Source organism: Triticum aestivum, chromosome 2A (assembly GCF_018294505.1).
Source record: "Triticum aestivum cultivar Chinese Spring chromosome 2A, IWGSC CS RefSeq v2.1, whole genome shotgun sequence".
NCBI classification, from domain to species: Eukaryota; Viridiplantae; Streptophyta; class Magnoliopsida; order Poales; family Poaceae; genus Triticum; species Triticum aestivum.
Window position 1 is genome coordinate 597682211 of NC_057797.1, and position 16040 is coordinate 597698250.

A 16040-nucleotide genomic window follows, 5' to 3' on the forward strand; every position below is an offset into this window, starting at 1 on the left:
TGCGAGAGAGGTTTAGTCAACGGATCAACGACATTCAGATCCGTATGTACTTTGCAAATTTCTATGTCTCCATCTTGAACATTTTCACGGATGGAGTTGAAACGACGCTTGATGTGCCTGGTCTTCTTGTGAAACCTGGGCTCCTTAGCAAGGGCAATAGCTCCAGTGTTGTCGCAGAAGAGTTTGATTGGCCCCGACGCATTGGGTATGACTCCTAGGTCGGTGATGAACTCCTTCATCCAAATAGCTTCATGCGTTGCCTCCGAGGCTGCCATGTACTCCGCTTCACATGTAGATCCCGCCACGACGCTCTGCTTGCAGCTGCACTAGCTTACTGCTCCACCATTCAACATATACACGTATCCGGTTTGTGACTTAGAGTCATCCAGATCTGTGTCGAAGCTAGCGTCGACGTAACCCTTTACGACGAGCTCTTCGTCACCTCCATAAACGAGAAACATGTCCTTTGTCCTTTTCAGGTACTTCAGGATATTCTTGACCGCTGTCCAGTGTTCCTTGCCGGGATTACTCTGGTATCTTGCTACCAAACTTACGGCAAGGTTTACATCAGGTCTGGTACACAACATGGCATACATAATAGATCCTATGGCTGAAGCATAGGGGATGACACTCATCTCTTATTTATCTTTTGCCGTGGTCGGTGACTGAGCTGAGCTCAATCTCACACCTTGTAACATAGGCAAGAACCCTTTCTTGGACTCATCCATTTTGAACTTTTTAAAATATTATCAAGGTATGTGCTTTGTGAAAGACCTATGAGGCGTCTCGATCTATCTCTATAGATTTTGATGCCTAATATATAAGCAGCTTCTCCAAGGTCCTTCATTGAAAAACATTTGTTCAAGTAGGGCTTAATGCTGTCCAGAAATTCTATATTATTTCCCATCAAGAGTATGTCATCCACATATAATATGAGAAATGCTACAGAGCTCCCACTCACTTTCTTGTAAACGCAGGCTTCTCCATAAGTCTGCATAAACCCAAACGCTTTGATCATCTCATCAAAGCGAATATTCCAACTCCGAGATGCTTGCACCAGCCCATAAATGGATCGCTGGAGCTTGCATACTTTGTTAGCGTTCTTAGGATCGACAAAACCTTCTGGCTGCATCATATACAGCTCTTCCTTAAGATGCCCATTAAGGATGCCGTTTTGACGTCCATCTGCCATATCTCATAATCATAGTATGCGGCAATTGCTAACATGATTCGGACGGACTTAAGCTTCGCTACGGGAGAGAATGTCTCGTCGTAGTCAATCCCTTGAACTTGTCAATAACCCTTAGCGACAAGTCGAGCTTTATAGATGGTAACATTTCCATACGCGTCCGTCTTCTTCTTAAAGATCCATTTGTTTTCTATCGCTCGCCGATCATCGGGCAAGTCAGTCAAAGTCCATACTTTGTTTTCATACATGGATTCTATCTCGGATTTCATGGCTTCTAGCCATTTGTTGGAATCTGGGCCCGCCATCGCTTCTTCATAGTTCGAAGGTTCACCGTTGTCTAACAACATGATTTCCAGGACAGGGTTGCCGTACCACTCTGGTGCGGAACGTGTCCTTGTGGACCTACGAAGTTCAGTAGCAACTTGATCCGAAGTACCTTGATCATCATCATTGGTTTCCTCTTCAGTTGGTGTGGGCATCACAGGAACATTTTCTTGAGCTGCACCACTTTCCCGTTCGAGAGGTAGTACTTCATCGAGTTCTACTTTCCTCCCACTTACTTCTTTCGAGAGAAACTCTTTTTCCAGAAAGCATCCGTTCTTGGCAACAAAGATCTTGCCCTCGGATCTTAAGTAGAAGGTATACCCTACAGTTTCCTTAGGGTATCCTATGAAGACGCATTTTTCCGACTTGGGTTCGAGCTTTTCAGGTTGAAGTTTCTTGACATAAGCATCGCATCCCCAAACTTTTAGAAACGATAGCTTAGGTTTCTTCCCAAACCATAATTCATACGGTGTCGTCTCAACGGATTTAGACGGTGCCCTATTTAAAGTGAATGTAGTTGTCTCTAGAGCGTATCCCCAAAATGATAGCGGTAAATCGGTAAGAGACATCATAGACCGCACCATATCCAATAGAGTGCGATTACGACGTTCGGACACACCGTTTCGCTGAGGTGTTCCAGGCGGCGTTAGTTGTGAAACGATTCCACATTTCCTTAAGTGTGTGCCAAATTCGTGACTTAAATATTCTCCTCCATGATCTGATCGTAGGAACTTTATCTTTCGGTCACGTTGATTCTCCACCTCATTCTAAAATTCCTTGAACTTTTCAAAGGTCTCAGACTTGTGTTTCATTAAGTAGACATACCCATATCTACTTAAGTCATCAGTGAGAGTGAGAACATAACGATATCCTCCGCGAGCCTCAACGCTCATTGGACCGCACACATCGGTATGTATGATTTCCAACAAGTTGGTTGCTCGCTCCATTGTTCCGGAGAACGGAGTCTTGGTCATTTTGCCCATGAGGCATGGTTCGCACGTGTCAAACGATTCATAATCAAGAGACTCTAAAAGTCCATCAGCATGGAGCTTCTTCATGCGCTTGACACCAATGTGACCAAGGCGGCAGTGCCAAAAGTATGTGGGACTATCGTTATCAACTTTACATCTTTTGGCATCTACACTATGAACATGTGTAATATTAGGCTCGAGATTCATTAAGAATAAACCATTGACCATAGGAGCATGACCATAAAACATATCTCTCATATAAATCGAACAACCATTATTCTCGGACTTAAATGAGTAGCCATCTCGTATTAAACGAGATCCTGATACAATGTTCATGCTCAAACTTGGCACTAAATAACAATTATTAAGGTTCAAAACTAATCCCGTAGGTAAATGTAGAGGCAGCGTGCTGACGGCGATCACATCGACTCTGGAACCATTCCCGACGCGCATCGTCACCTCGTCCTTCGCCAGTCTCCGTTTATTCCGCAGCTCCTGCTGTGAGTTATAAATATGAGCAACGGCACTAGTATCAAATACCCAGGAGTTACTACGAGTACTGGTAAGGTACACATCAATTACATGTATATCAAATATACCTTTGGTGTTGCCGGCCTTCTTATCCGCTAAGTATTTGGGGCAGTTCCGCTTCCAGTGACCCTTCCCCTTGCAATAAAAGCACTCAGTCTCAGGCTTGGGTCCATTCTTTGACTTCTTCCCGGTAACTGGCTTACCAGGCGCGGCAACCTCCTTGCCGTCCTTCTTGAAGTTCTTCTTACCCTTGCCCTTCTTGAACTTAGTGGTCTTATTGACCATCAACACTTGATGTTCTTTCTTGATTTCAACCTCTGCTGACTTCAGCATAGAAAATACTTCAGGAATGGTCTTTACCATCCCCTGCATATTGTAGTTCATCACAAAGCTCTTGTAGCTTGGTGGGAGCGACTGGAGGATTCTGTCAATGACCGCCTCATCAGGGAGGTTAATATTCAGCTGGGTCATACGGTTGTGCAACCCAGACATCTTGAGTATGTGCTCACTGACAGAACTGTTTTCCTCCATCTTACAACTGTAGAATTTGTCGGAGACATCATATCTCTCGACCCGGGCGTGAGCTTGAAAAACTAGTTTCAGCTCTTCGAACATCTCATATGCTCCGTGATGCTTAAAACGCTTTTGGAGCCCCGGTTCTAAGCTGTAAAGCATGCCGCACTGAACGAGGGAGTAATCATCAGCACGAGACTGCCAAGCATTCATAATGTCTTGGTTCTCTGGGACGGGAGCGTCACCTAGCGGTCCTTCTAGGACATATTGTTTCCTGGCAGCTATGAGGATGATCCTCAGGTTCCGGACCCAGTCCGTATAGTTTCTGCCATCATCTTTCAGCTTGGTTTTCTCTAGGAACACGTTGAAGTTCATGTTGACATGAGCGTTGGCCATTTGATCTACAAGACATATTTGCAAAGGTTTTAGACTAAGTTCATGATAATTAAGTTCTAATCAAATTATGAACTCCCACTTAGATTAGACATCCCTCTAGTCATCTAAGTGTTACACGATCCGAGTCGACTAGGCCGTGTCCGATCATCACGTGAGACGGACTAGTCATCGTCGGTGAACATTCTCATGTTGATCGTATCTTCCATACGACTCGTGTTCGACCTTTCGGTCTCCGTGTTCCGAGGCCATGTCTGCACATGCTAGGCTCGTCAAGTTAACCCTAAGTGTTTTCGCTGTGTAAAACTGTCTTACACCCGTTGTATGTGAACGTAAGAATCCATCACACCCGATCATCACGTGGTGCTTAGAAGCGACGAACTGTAGCAACGGTGCACAGTTAGGGGAGAACACTTCTTGAAATTTTTGTAAGGGATCATCTTATTTACTACCGTCGTCCTAAGTAAACAAGATGCATAAACATAATAAACATCACATGCAATTATATAGTTGTGACATGATATGGCCAATATCATATAGCTCCATTGATCTCCATCTTCGGGGCTCCATGATCATCTTGTCACCGGCTTGACACCATGATCTCCATCATCATGATCTCCATCATCATGATCTCCATCATCGTGTCTTCATGAAGTTGTCACGCCAATGACGACTTCTACTTCTATGACTAACGCGTTTAGCAATGAAGTAAAGTAAGTTACATGGCGTTCTTCAATGACACGCAGGTCATACAAAAAATAAAGACAACTCCTATGGCTCCTGCCGGTTGTCATACTCATCGACATGCAAGTCGTGAATCCTATTACAGAGAACATGATCTCATACATCACAATTCATCATTCATCACAACTTCTGGCCATATCACATCACTTTATCAATCGCTGCAAAAACAAGTTAGACGTCCTCTAATTGTTGTTGCATCTTTTACGTGGCTGCAATTGGGTTCTAGCAAGAACGTTTTCTTACCTACGAATTACCACAACATGATTTTGTCAACTTCTATTTACCCTTCATAAGGTCCCTTTTCATCGAATCCGCTCCAACTAAAGTGGGAGAGACAGACACCCGCCAGCCACCTTATGCAACTAGTGCATGTAAGTCGGTGGAACCGGTCTCATGTAAGCGTACGTGTAAGGTTGGTCCGGGCCGCTTCATCCCACAATACCGCCGAAGCAAGAAAAGTAGTAGAGGCAAGTAAGATGACAAGATCCACGCCCACAACAAAATTGTGTTCTACTCGTGCAAAGAGAACTACGCATAGACCTAGCTCATGATGCCACTGTTGGGGAACGTTGCAGAAAATTAAAATTTTTCCTACGGTTTCACCAAGATCCATCTATGAGTTCATCTAAGCAACGAGTCAAGGGAGAGAGTTTGCATCTACATAGCACTTGTAGATCACGAGCGGAAGCTTGCCAAGGAGATGGTGATGATGGAGTCATACTCGAACGTGATTCGGATCACCGATGTCCTAGTGCTGAACGGACAGCACCTCCGCGTTCAACACACGTACGGGACGGGAGACGTCTCCTCCATCTTGATCCAGCAAGGAGGAAGGAGAGGTTGAGGAAGGCAGCTCCAACGGCAGCACGACGGCGTGCTGCAGTTGACGCGGCAGTATTCCGACAGGGCTTCGCCAAGCACGTACGGAGGAGGAGATGTGTTGGGGAGGGGAGGGGCTGCGCCTTGAGTTATGGTGTGTTGCAGCCCTCCCCTCACCCCTCTATATATAGGGGAAAGGGCAAGGGGGGCCGGCCCTCTAGGGAAAACCCTAGGGGGGGGTGGCGGCCAAGTGGTGGGGGGCTTGCCCCCCAAGCAAAGGGGGTGCGCCCCCTTTAGGGTTTCCCCCCACCCCTAGGCGCATGGGCCCAAGGAGGGGGGCGCGCCAAGCCCACTAGGGGCTGGCTGCTATCCCCACGCAGCCCAAGTGGCCCCCCGGGAGGGGTCGCCCCTCCCGGTGGACCTTCGGAACCCTTCCGGTGGTCCCGGTACAATACCAGTATAACCCCGAAACTTTCCGGTGTCCGTTTAACAACTTCCCATATATAAAACTTTACCTCCGGACCATTCCAGAACTCCTCGTGACGTCCGGGATCTCATCCGGGACTCCGAACAACATTCGGTAGTCACATACTAGTCTTCCTAACAACCCTAGCGTCACCGAACCTTAAGTGTGTAGACCCTACGGGCTCGGGAGACATGCAGACATGACCGAGACCACTCTCGGGCAATAACCAACAGCGGGGTCGGGATACCCATGTTGGCTCCCACACGCTCCTCGATGATTTCATCGGTTCAACCATGATGTCGAGGATTCGATCAAACCCTGTATACAATTCCCTTTGTCAATCGGTACGTTACTTGCCCGAGACTCGATCGTCGGTATCCCAATACCTTGTTCAGTCTCGTTACCGGCAAGTCACTTTACTCGTACCGTAATGCATGATCCCGTGGCCAACACATTGGTCACCTTGAGCTCATTATGATGATGCATTACTGAGTGGGCCCAGAGATACCTCTCCGTCATACGGAGTGACAAATCCCAATCTCGATCCGCATAAAACAATAGATACTTTCGGAGATACCTGTAGTGCACCTTTATAGTCACCCAGTTACGTTGTGACGTTTGATACACCCAAAGCACCCCTACGGTATCCAGGAGTTACACGCTCTCATGGTCAAAGGAAGAGATACTTGACGCTGGCAAAGCTCTAGCAAACGAACTACACGATCTTTGTGCTATGCTTAGGATTGGGTCTTGTCCATCACATCATTCTCCTAATGATGTGATCCCGTTATCAACGACATCTAATGTCCATAGCCAGGAAACCATGACTATCTGTTGATCACAACGAGCTAGTCAACTAGAGGCTCACTAGGGACATATTGTGGTCTTTGTATTCACACGTGTATTATGATTTCCGGATAATACAGTTATAGCATGAATAAAAGACAATTATCATGAACAATGAAATATAATAATACTTTTATTATTGCCTCTAGGGCATATTTCCAACATATAAACCATAGATAAGATGTAATACATTAGGTTTAACACCAATATAAATAAATAATGAGTTCATTACAGTACCTTGAAGTGGTCTTTTGTTTTCTTTCGCTAATGGAGCTCACGAGATTTTCTTTTTTAAGTTTTGTGTTGTGAAGTTTTCAAGTTTTGGGTAAAGATTTGATGGATTATGAAACAAGGAGTGGCAAGAGCCTAAGCTTGGGGATGCCCATGGAACCCCCAAGATAATCTAAGGACACCTAAAAGCCAAAGCTTGGGGATGCCCCGGATGGCATCCCCTCTTTCGTCTACTTCTATCGGTAACTTTACTTGGAGCTATATTTTTATTCACCACATGGTATGTGTTTTGCTTGGAGTGTCTTGTATGATTTGAGTCTTTATTTGTTAGTTTACCACAATCATCCTTGCTGTACACACCTTTTGAGAGAGACACACATGATTCGGAAATTAATAGAATACTCTATGTGCTTCACTTATATCTTTTGAGTTATATAGTTTTGTTCTAGTGCTTCACTTATATCTTTTAGAGCACTGTGGTGGATTTGTTTCATAGAAACTATTGATCTCTCATGATTCACTTAGATTATTTTGAGAGTCTTAAATAGCATGGTAATTTGCTTAAATAATCCTTATATGCAAGGTATACAAGATTAATAATAAAATTCTCTTATGAGTGTGTTGAATACTATGAGAAGTTTGATGCTTGATAATTGTTTTGAGATATGGAGATGGTGATATTAGAGTCATGCTAGTTGAGTAGTTGTGAATTTGAGAAATACTTATGTTAAAGTTTGTGATTCCCATAGCATGCACGTATGGTGAACCGTTATGTGATGAAGTCGGAGCATGATTTATTTATTGATTGTCTTCCTTATGAGTGGCGGTCGGGGACGAGCGATGGTCTTTTCCTACAAATCTATCCCCCCTAGGAGCATGCGCGTAATACTTTGCTTTGATAACTTGTAGATTTTTGCAATAAGTATATGGGTTCTTTATGACTAATGTTGAGTCCATGGATCATACGCACTCTCACCCTTCCATCATTGCTAGCCTCTCTAATACCCCGCACCTTTCGCCGGTATCATAAACCCACCATACCTACATATCATGGCATTTCCATAGCCATTCCGAGATATATTGCCATGCAACTTTCCACCGTTCCGTTTATTATGACACACTCCATCATTGTCATATTGCTTTGCATGATCATGTAGTTGACATTGTATTTGTGGCAAAGCCACCGTTCATAATTCTTTCATACATGTCACTCATGCATCATTGCACATGCCGGTACACCGCCGGAGGCATTCATATAGAGTCATATTTTGTTCTAAGTATCGAGTTGTAAGTAAATAAAAGTGTGATGATCATCATTATTAGAGCATTGTCCCAGTGAGGAAAGGATGATGGAGACTGTGATTCCCCCACAAGTCGGGATGCGACTCCGGACGAAAAAAATAAAAAAAATAAAAAAAGAGGCCATAAAAGAGAAAAGGCCCAAATAAAAAAAATGAGAGAAAAAGAGAGAAGGGACAATGCTACTATCCTTTTACCACACTTGTGCTTCAAAGTAGCACCATGATCTTCATGATAGAGAGTCTCCTTTGTTATCACTTTCATATACTAGTGGGAATTTTCATTATAGAACTTGGCTTGCATATTCCAATGATGGGCTTCCTCAAAATGCCCTAGGTCTTCGTGAGCAAGTAAGTTGGATGCACACCCACTTAGTTTCTTTTTGAGATTTCATATACTTATAGCTCTAGTGCATTCGTTTCATGGCAATCCCTACTCACTCACATTGATATCTATTATGGGCATCTCCATAGTCAGTTGATACGCCTAGTTGATGTGAGACTATCTTCTCCCTTTTTGTCTCCCCCACAACCACCATTCTATTCCACCTAAAGTGCTATGTCCATGGCTCACGCTCATGTATTGCGTGAAGATTGAAAAAGTTTTGAGAATGTCAAAAGTATGAAACAATTGCTTGGCTTGTCATCGGGGTTGTGCATGATTTAAATACTTTGTGTGGTGAAGATAGAGCATAGCCAGACTATATGATTTTGTAGGGATAACTTTCTTTGGCCATGTTATTTTGAAGAGACATAATTGCTTAGTTAGTATGCTTGAAGTATTATTATTTTTATGTCAATATTAAACTTTTGTCTTGAATCTTTCGGATCTTAATATTCATGCCACAATTAAGAAGAATTACATTGAAATTATGCCAAGTAGCATTCCACATCAAAAATTCTGTTTTTATCATTTACCTACTCGAGGACGAGCAGTAATTAAGCTTGGGGATGCTTGATACGTCTCCAACGTATCTATAATTTTTGATTGCTCCATGCTATATTATCTACTATTTTGGACATTATTGGGCTTTATTATCCACTTTTATATTATTTTTGGGACTAACCTACTAATCGGAGGCCCAGCCCAGAATTCCTGTTTTTGCCTATTTTAGGGTTTCGAAGAAAAGGAATATCAAACGGAGTCCAAACGGAATGAAACCTTCGGGAACGTGATTTTCTCACCGAACATGATCCAGGAGACTTGGACCATACGTCAAGCAACTAACATGGAGGCCACGAGGTAGGGGGCGCGCCTACCCCCCTCCCCCAGGCGTGCCCTCCACCCTCGTGGGCCCCCTGTTGCTCCATCGACATACTTCTTCCTCCTATATATACCTACGTACCCCCGAACGATCAGATACAGAGCCAAAACTCTAATTCCACCACCGTAACTTTCTGTATCCACGAGATCCCATCTTGGGGCCTGTTCCTGAGCTCCGCCGGAGGGGGCATCGATCACAAAGGGCTTCTACATCAACACCATAGCCTCTCCGATGAAGTGTGAGTAGTTTACCTCAGACCTACGGGTCCATAGTTATTAGCTAGACGACTTCTTCTCTCTTTTTGGATCTCAATACAAAGTTCTCCCCCTCTCTTGTGGAGATCTATTCGATGTAATCTTATTTTGCGGTGTGTTTGCTGAGACCGATGAATTGTAGGTTTATGATCAAGTTTATCTATGAACAATATTTGAATCTTCTCTGAATTCTTTTATTTATGATTGGTTATCTTTGCAAGTCTCTTCGAATTATCAGTTTGGTTTGTCCTACTAGATTGATCTTTCTTGCAATGGGAGAGGTGCTTAGCTTTGGGTTCAATCTTGCGGTGTCCTTTCCCAGTGATAGTAGGGGCAGCAAGGCACATATTGTATTGTTTCCATCGAGGATAACAAGATGGTTTTTTTATCATATTGCATGAATTTATCCCTCTACATCATGTCATCTTGCTTAAGGCGTTACTCTATTCTTATGAACTTAATACTCTAGATGCATGCTAGATAGCGGTCGATGTGTGGAGTAATAGTAGTAGATGCAGGCAGGAGTCGGTCTACTTGTCTTGGACGTGATGCCTATATACATGATCATACCTAGATATTCTCATAAGTATGCTCAATTCTGTCAATTGCTCAACAGTAATTCGTTCACCCACCGTAAAATACCTATGCTCTTGAGATAAGCCACTAGTGAAACCTATGGCCCCCGGGTCTATCTTCATCATATTAATCTTCCAATACTTAGTTATTTTCATTGCTTTTATTTTACTTTGCATCTTTACCATAAAAATACCAAAAAATATTATCTTATCATATCTATCAGATCTCACTCTCGTAAGTGACCGTGTAGGGATTGACAACCCCTTATCGCATTGGTTGCGAGGATTTATTTGTTTTGTGTAGGTGCGAGGGACTCGCGCGTAGCCTCCTACTGTATTGATACCTTGGTTCTCAAAAACTGAGGGAAATACTTACGCTACTTTGCTGCACCACCCTTTCCTCTTCAAGGGAAACCAACACAAGTGCTTAAGAGGTAGCACTTCGCCGCAAGAAATCCAACATCCAGATAGAAATCGTGTTAAAATTTCAGCCCAATCAGAGTTACGGATCTCAGGGAATATAAGAAATGGTGAAAGGCGGCCAGAATCTGAAACGCAGAAATAGAGAGGGACAGAGAGACAAATCCAATCTCGGAGGGGCTCTCGCCCCTCCGCCGCCATGGAGGCCATGGACCAGAGGGGAAACCCTTCTCCCATCTAGGGAGAAGGTCAAGGAAGAAGAAGAAGAAGGGCCCCCCTCTTCCCCTCTCTTTGGGTGGCGCCGGAACGCCGCCGGGGCCATCATCATCACCGCGATCTACACCAACACCTCTGTCATCTTCACCAACATCTTCATCACCTTCCCCCACCTATCTACAACGGTCCTGTCGGGGATATACCCCACGGTATGACCCGGCCAGAGTTATAACCCGGCTGGGACTTGGTAAACCGGCAGAGAGTTAAGACAGATGGTTACGGCAAAGAGTTAAGATAGATGGTAAACCGGCAGGAAGTCATAACCCGACAGACAATCATAACCCGGCAGACAGTCATAACCGGGCAGACAGTCATAACCCGGTTGACAGTCATAACCCAGCAAACAGAGTCGCCCGGGGTTAAGAAGCCGGAGACGTCAAGAGGCCTAAGATGTTAAGAAGCCCATGAAGATAAGTCAGAATAGTTTAAGTCTTAATCCGAGTTGGACCCTACATGTAACCCTCCCCTTCAACATATATAAGGAGGGGTAGGGCACCCCAAGAGGGGGGAGAAAAATAATCTTAAGGGTTAGACACAACTAGGAGAGCCGGTTTACGGTGACTCCCTCATGATGATAATGAGAACTAGGCACAAACAACATGTAGGGTTGTTACCGGATGATGTTTCTTGGGGCCCAAAGCTGTCTAAACCCTTGTCTTGTGTGTTGACCCACCTCGCGTCTCTCGATTTTGACCAACCCCTTCAAGCTACCACGTAGATGCATTGGCCTCATGACTAAGTCCTCACACTAGGACATCTGCCGTGACAATTCCACGACAGTTGGCGCCCATCGTGGATAATTAGTTGGGGGCTTGGTCGTATTCGAACCATAGCTTATACCCTCTTGATTGGCGTAAGGCCACCAGGATGATCACTTGGGGGTTTGGTCGTATTCGAACCATAGCTTATACCCTCTTGATTGGCGTAAGGCCACCAGGATAATCACTTGGGGGCTTGGTCATATTCGAACCATAGCTTATACCCTCTTGATTGGCGTAAGGCCACCAAGATGATCACTTGGGGCTTTGGTCGTATTCGAACCAAAGCTTATACCCTCTTGATCGGCGTAAGGCCACCAGGATGATCACTTGGGGGCTTTGGTCTTATCCGAACCATAGCTTAAACCCTCTTGATCGGCACAATGCCACATTTATGACTACTTAAATCCTCTTGATTTTTTAGGTTTATTTAAATGCGGCTTATCATGCTTTATGATTATAATGCACCGATGTTTGTTAAACCGGCCTGGCTTCGACTATAAGTCGCCAGTATATATTTGGATTGAGCCATTGGAATCATGCGCTTATAAATCATTGGGTATATTATTCAAATCTTTAATAGCCAACATGGCTGGATTTTTTTATTATGGTTATCAATAACCAGTATTATGATTGAGGTTTTCAAAGTCGCTTCAGCGTAATAGATATTATTTTATCGATGGATATGATTTATTCTACAATGGAAGGAATAGTCCCGAGTCGCTGCAGGCTTACAACCCAGCACTTGGGGGCTACATTATTCAAGTTGAGATTACATCAAATATGCAAGTCTCATGTCGCTGCAAGCATGCACCATGACACTTGGGGGCTAATGCAAAGTCATTTTTACTAGCCTTATTGAAGATCCGACTCATCACATCATAATGAGCCGGCCCTTGGGGCCTACCAATTGCTCCTGTCAACAATTCAAGGTACACAAGTTAAATCCATTATATTGAAGGGTCCATTGCTTAGTTGATAAAGCACAAAGCTCTTAACCTTGTGGACGTGGGTTCAAGCCCTATGATGGAGGCTACATTACAAGATGTTATTCTCATTGAAGTATATATCAAGTCCCAACTCAGTATTACCTTAATTACCTACCCTTGGGGGCTACACATCACTGCTCAAATCTACATGATTATATTTACAAAGTCCCTGCTCATTATTGCATAATGACCTGGCCCTTGGGGGCTACACTGGTTGAAGTTTTTATGAACATAAGGCAATTTCAAGTCTCAGGTTGCTGCAAGCATGACAACCCGACACTTGGGGGCTACATATGTGGAATACTCAGTTTATGACTAATGATTGAGATGAACAAATCAGGTTTCTTCAAGGTTGTGACATTTATATTGAAGCAAGTCTTAAGCTGTTGTTATGCTACCTTCTTAAGACTTGGGGGCTACAAGTGATAGGCATATAAGAGGTATATTTTCGAGCTTGATGTTAACTACAATTATGACCCGGTGCCATCAATATTTATAAACCGACAAATTTGGCAATGCTAAACCGACAAGTTCTACATCCTTAAGCCGGCTGGAAATAAGATGAGTATTTCAAGACCAATATTTTTTGCTAAGCATTGGGAGCTAAATCAAATGAATTATTCTTCACAATATTTATCTATGACAAACCAATGTCAGCAAATTGATTATGAAGCTGGCGTATTGACCCGGATTTTCTAGAAGAAGGAAATGACAAGGACTTAAGGATGATCAGGATCAGTTTAACATGGATAAATCCAAATTAAACTGGGGGCTAATGTCAGAGATATACCCCGCGATATGACCCGGCCAGAGTTATAACCCGGCCGGGACTTGGTAAACTGACAGAGAGTTAAGACAGATGGTTAAGGTAGAGAGTTAAGACAGATAGTTAAGACAGATGGTAAACTGGGAGGTGGTAAACCGGCAGGAAGTCATAACCTGGCAGACAATCATAACCCAACAGACAATCATAACCCGGCAGACAGTCATAACCCGGTTGACAGTCATAACCCAGCAGACAGAGTCGCCTGGGGTTAAGAAGCCCAAGACGTTAAGAAGCCCAAGATGTTAAGAAGCCCATGAAGATAAGTCAGAATAGTTTAAGTCTTAATCCGAGTTGGACTCTACATGTAACCCTCCCATTAAACATATATAAGGAGGGGCAGGGCACCCCAAGAGGGGGAAGAAAAATAATCTTAAGGGTTAGACACAACTAGGAGAGCAGGTTTACGTCGACTCCCTCATGATGATAATGAGACCTAGCCACAAACAGCATGCATGGTTGTTACCGGATGATGTTTCCCGGGGCCCAAAGCTGTCTAAACCCTTGTCTTGTGTGTTGACCCGCCTCGCGTCTCTCAATTCCGACCAACCCCTTCAAGCTACCACGTAGATGCGTTGGCCTCATGACTAAGTCCTCACACTAGGACATCTGCCGTGACAATTCCACGACAGGTCCACTCTCCCACAACCCGTTGTACCCTCTACTTGAACATGGTGTTTTATGCTTAATATTATTATCCAATAATGTGTTGCCATCTTATGATGTCTGAGTAGATTTTCGTTGTCCTATCGGTAATTGGTGAATTGCTATGACTGGTTTAATTTGCTTGTGGTTATGTTGATGTCCTTTGGTTCCCATCATATGAGCACGCGCGTGTATCACACCATAGGGTTAGTTGTATGTTGATAGGACTATGTATTGGAGGACAAGAGTGACAGAAGCTTCAACCTAGCATAGAAATTGATGCATACGGGATTGAAGGGGGACCATTATATCTTAATGCTATGGTTGGGTTCCACCTTAATGAATGTTAGTAGTTGCAGATTCTTGCTAATAGTTCCAATCATAAGTGCATAGAATTCCAAGTCAGGGATGACATGCTAGCAGTGGCCTATCCCACATAAAACTTGCTATCGGTCTAGTAACGTAGTCAATTGCTTAGGGACAATTTTGCAACTCCTACCACCACTTTTCCACACTCGCTGTACTAACTTTATTGCTTCTTTACCTAAAACAGCCCCTACTTTTTATTTATGCACTCTTTATTATCTTGCAAACCTATCCAAAAACACCTACAAAGTAATTCTAGTTTTATACTTGTTTTAGGTAAAGCGAATGTCAAGCGTGCGTAGAGTTGTATCCATGGTCGATAGAACTTGAGGGAATATTTGTTCTACCTTTAGCTCCTCGCTGGGTTCGACACTCTTACTTATCGAAATAGGCTACAATTGATCCCCCTATACTTGTGGGTTATCAAGATCTTTTTCTGGCACCGTTGCCGGGGAGTTATAGCATGGGGTGAATATTCTCGTGTGTGCTTGTTTGCTTTATCACTAAGTAGTTTTTATTTTGTGCTCTTGTTTTGTATCTTTAGTTATGGGTAGGAAACGCAAAATACCAAAAAAATTAGTGGTACCTACTGAACCAATGGTTGAAGAACCACTCAAAATTTATCACACTACTGAAGATTTTTACTTGGATCATCTTCGATCCCTATGTGCTCGTGTTGAAACCCCAACTAGCTTAGTTGAGGGCAAATCTTTAGATGAGCATGCTTGTTATGTGCGACATCGCTTATCTCAAAAGGGGAAACTTTTATTGGATCAAATTCATCGTTTGCAATGCTATGCTTGGAATTTATGTGAAATATATGATTTTACTTGTTGTTCTGAAGACCCTAAGAAACACCTACCCTACCAATGTGAGTTTAGTGATAATGGAATCGTATCTTCGTATGCTAAGGGTGTTTATAATTACTATGATGTTCAACAAATTGAAGAATTTGTTGCTTTTAAGGGTGCTTATGAAATTGCTTCTTTGATTGGAAAGTATGATGCTACTCTTTACAAATCTGAAAATTTTGCCATACTTAAATATTGTTATGATAATTATGCTTCTAATGCCTATGTTAAACCATATATTGAGGACTCCTCCACTGTTCAAGAAGAGACTAATATTTTGTAGGAGTCTGTCGAAGAAGGAATTGATGAAACTGTGGGCTCATTGGATGAAAAAGATGATGAGGAGAGCTAAGAACAAAAGGAGGAAGAGCGGATTAGCTACCCGTGCCCACCTTCTAATGAGAGTAACTCTTCAACTCATACATTGTTTAATTTCCCTTTGTGCTTACTGAAGGATGATTGCTATGATGATTGTTATGATCTTGTTGATTCT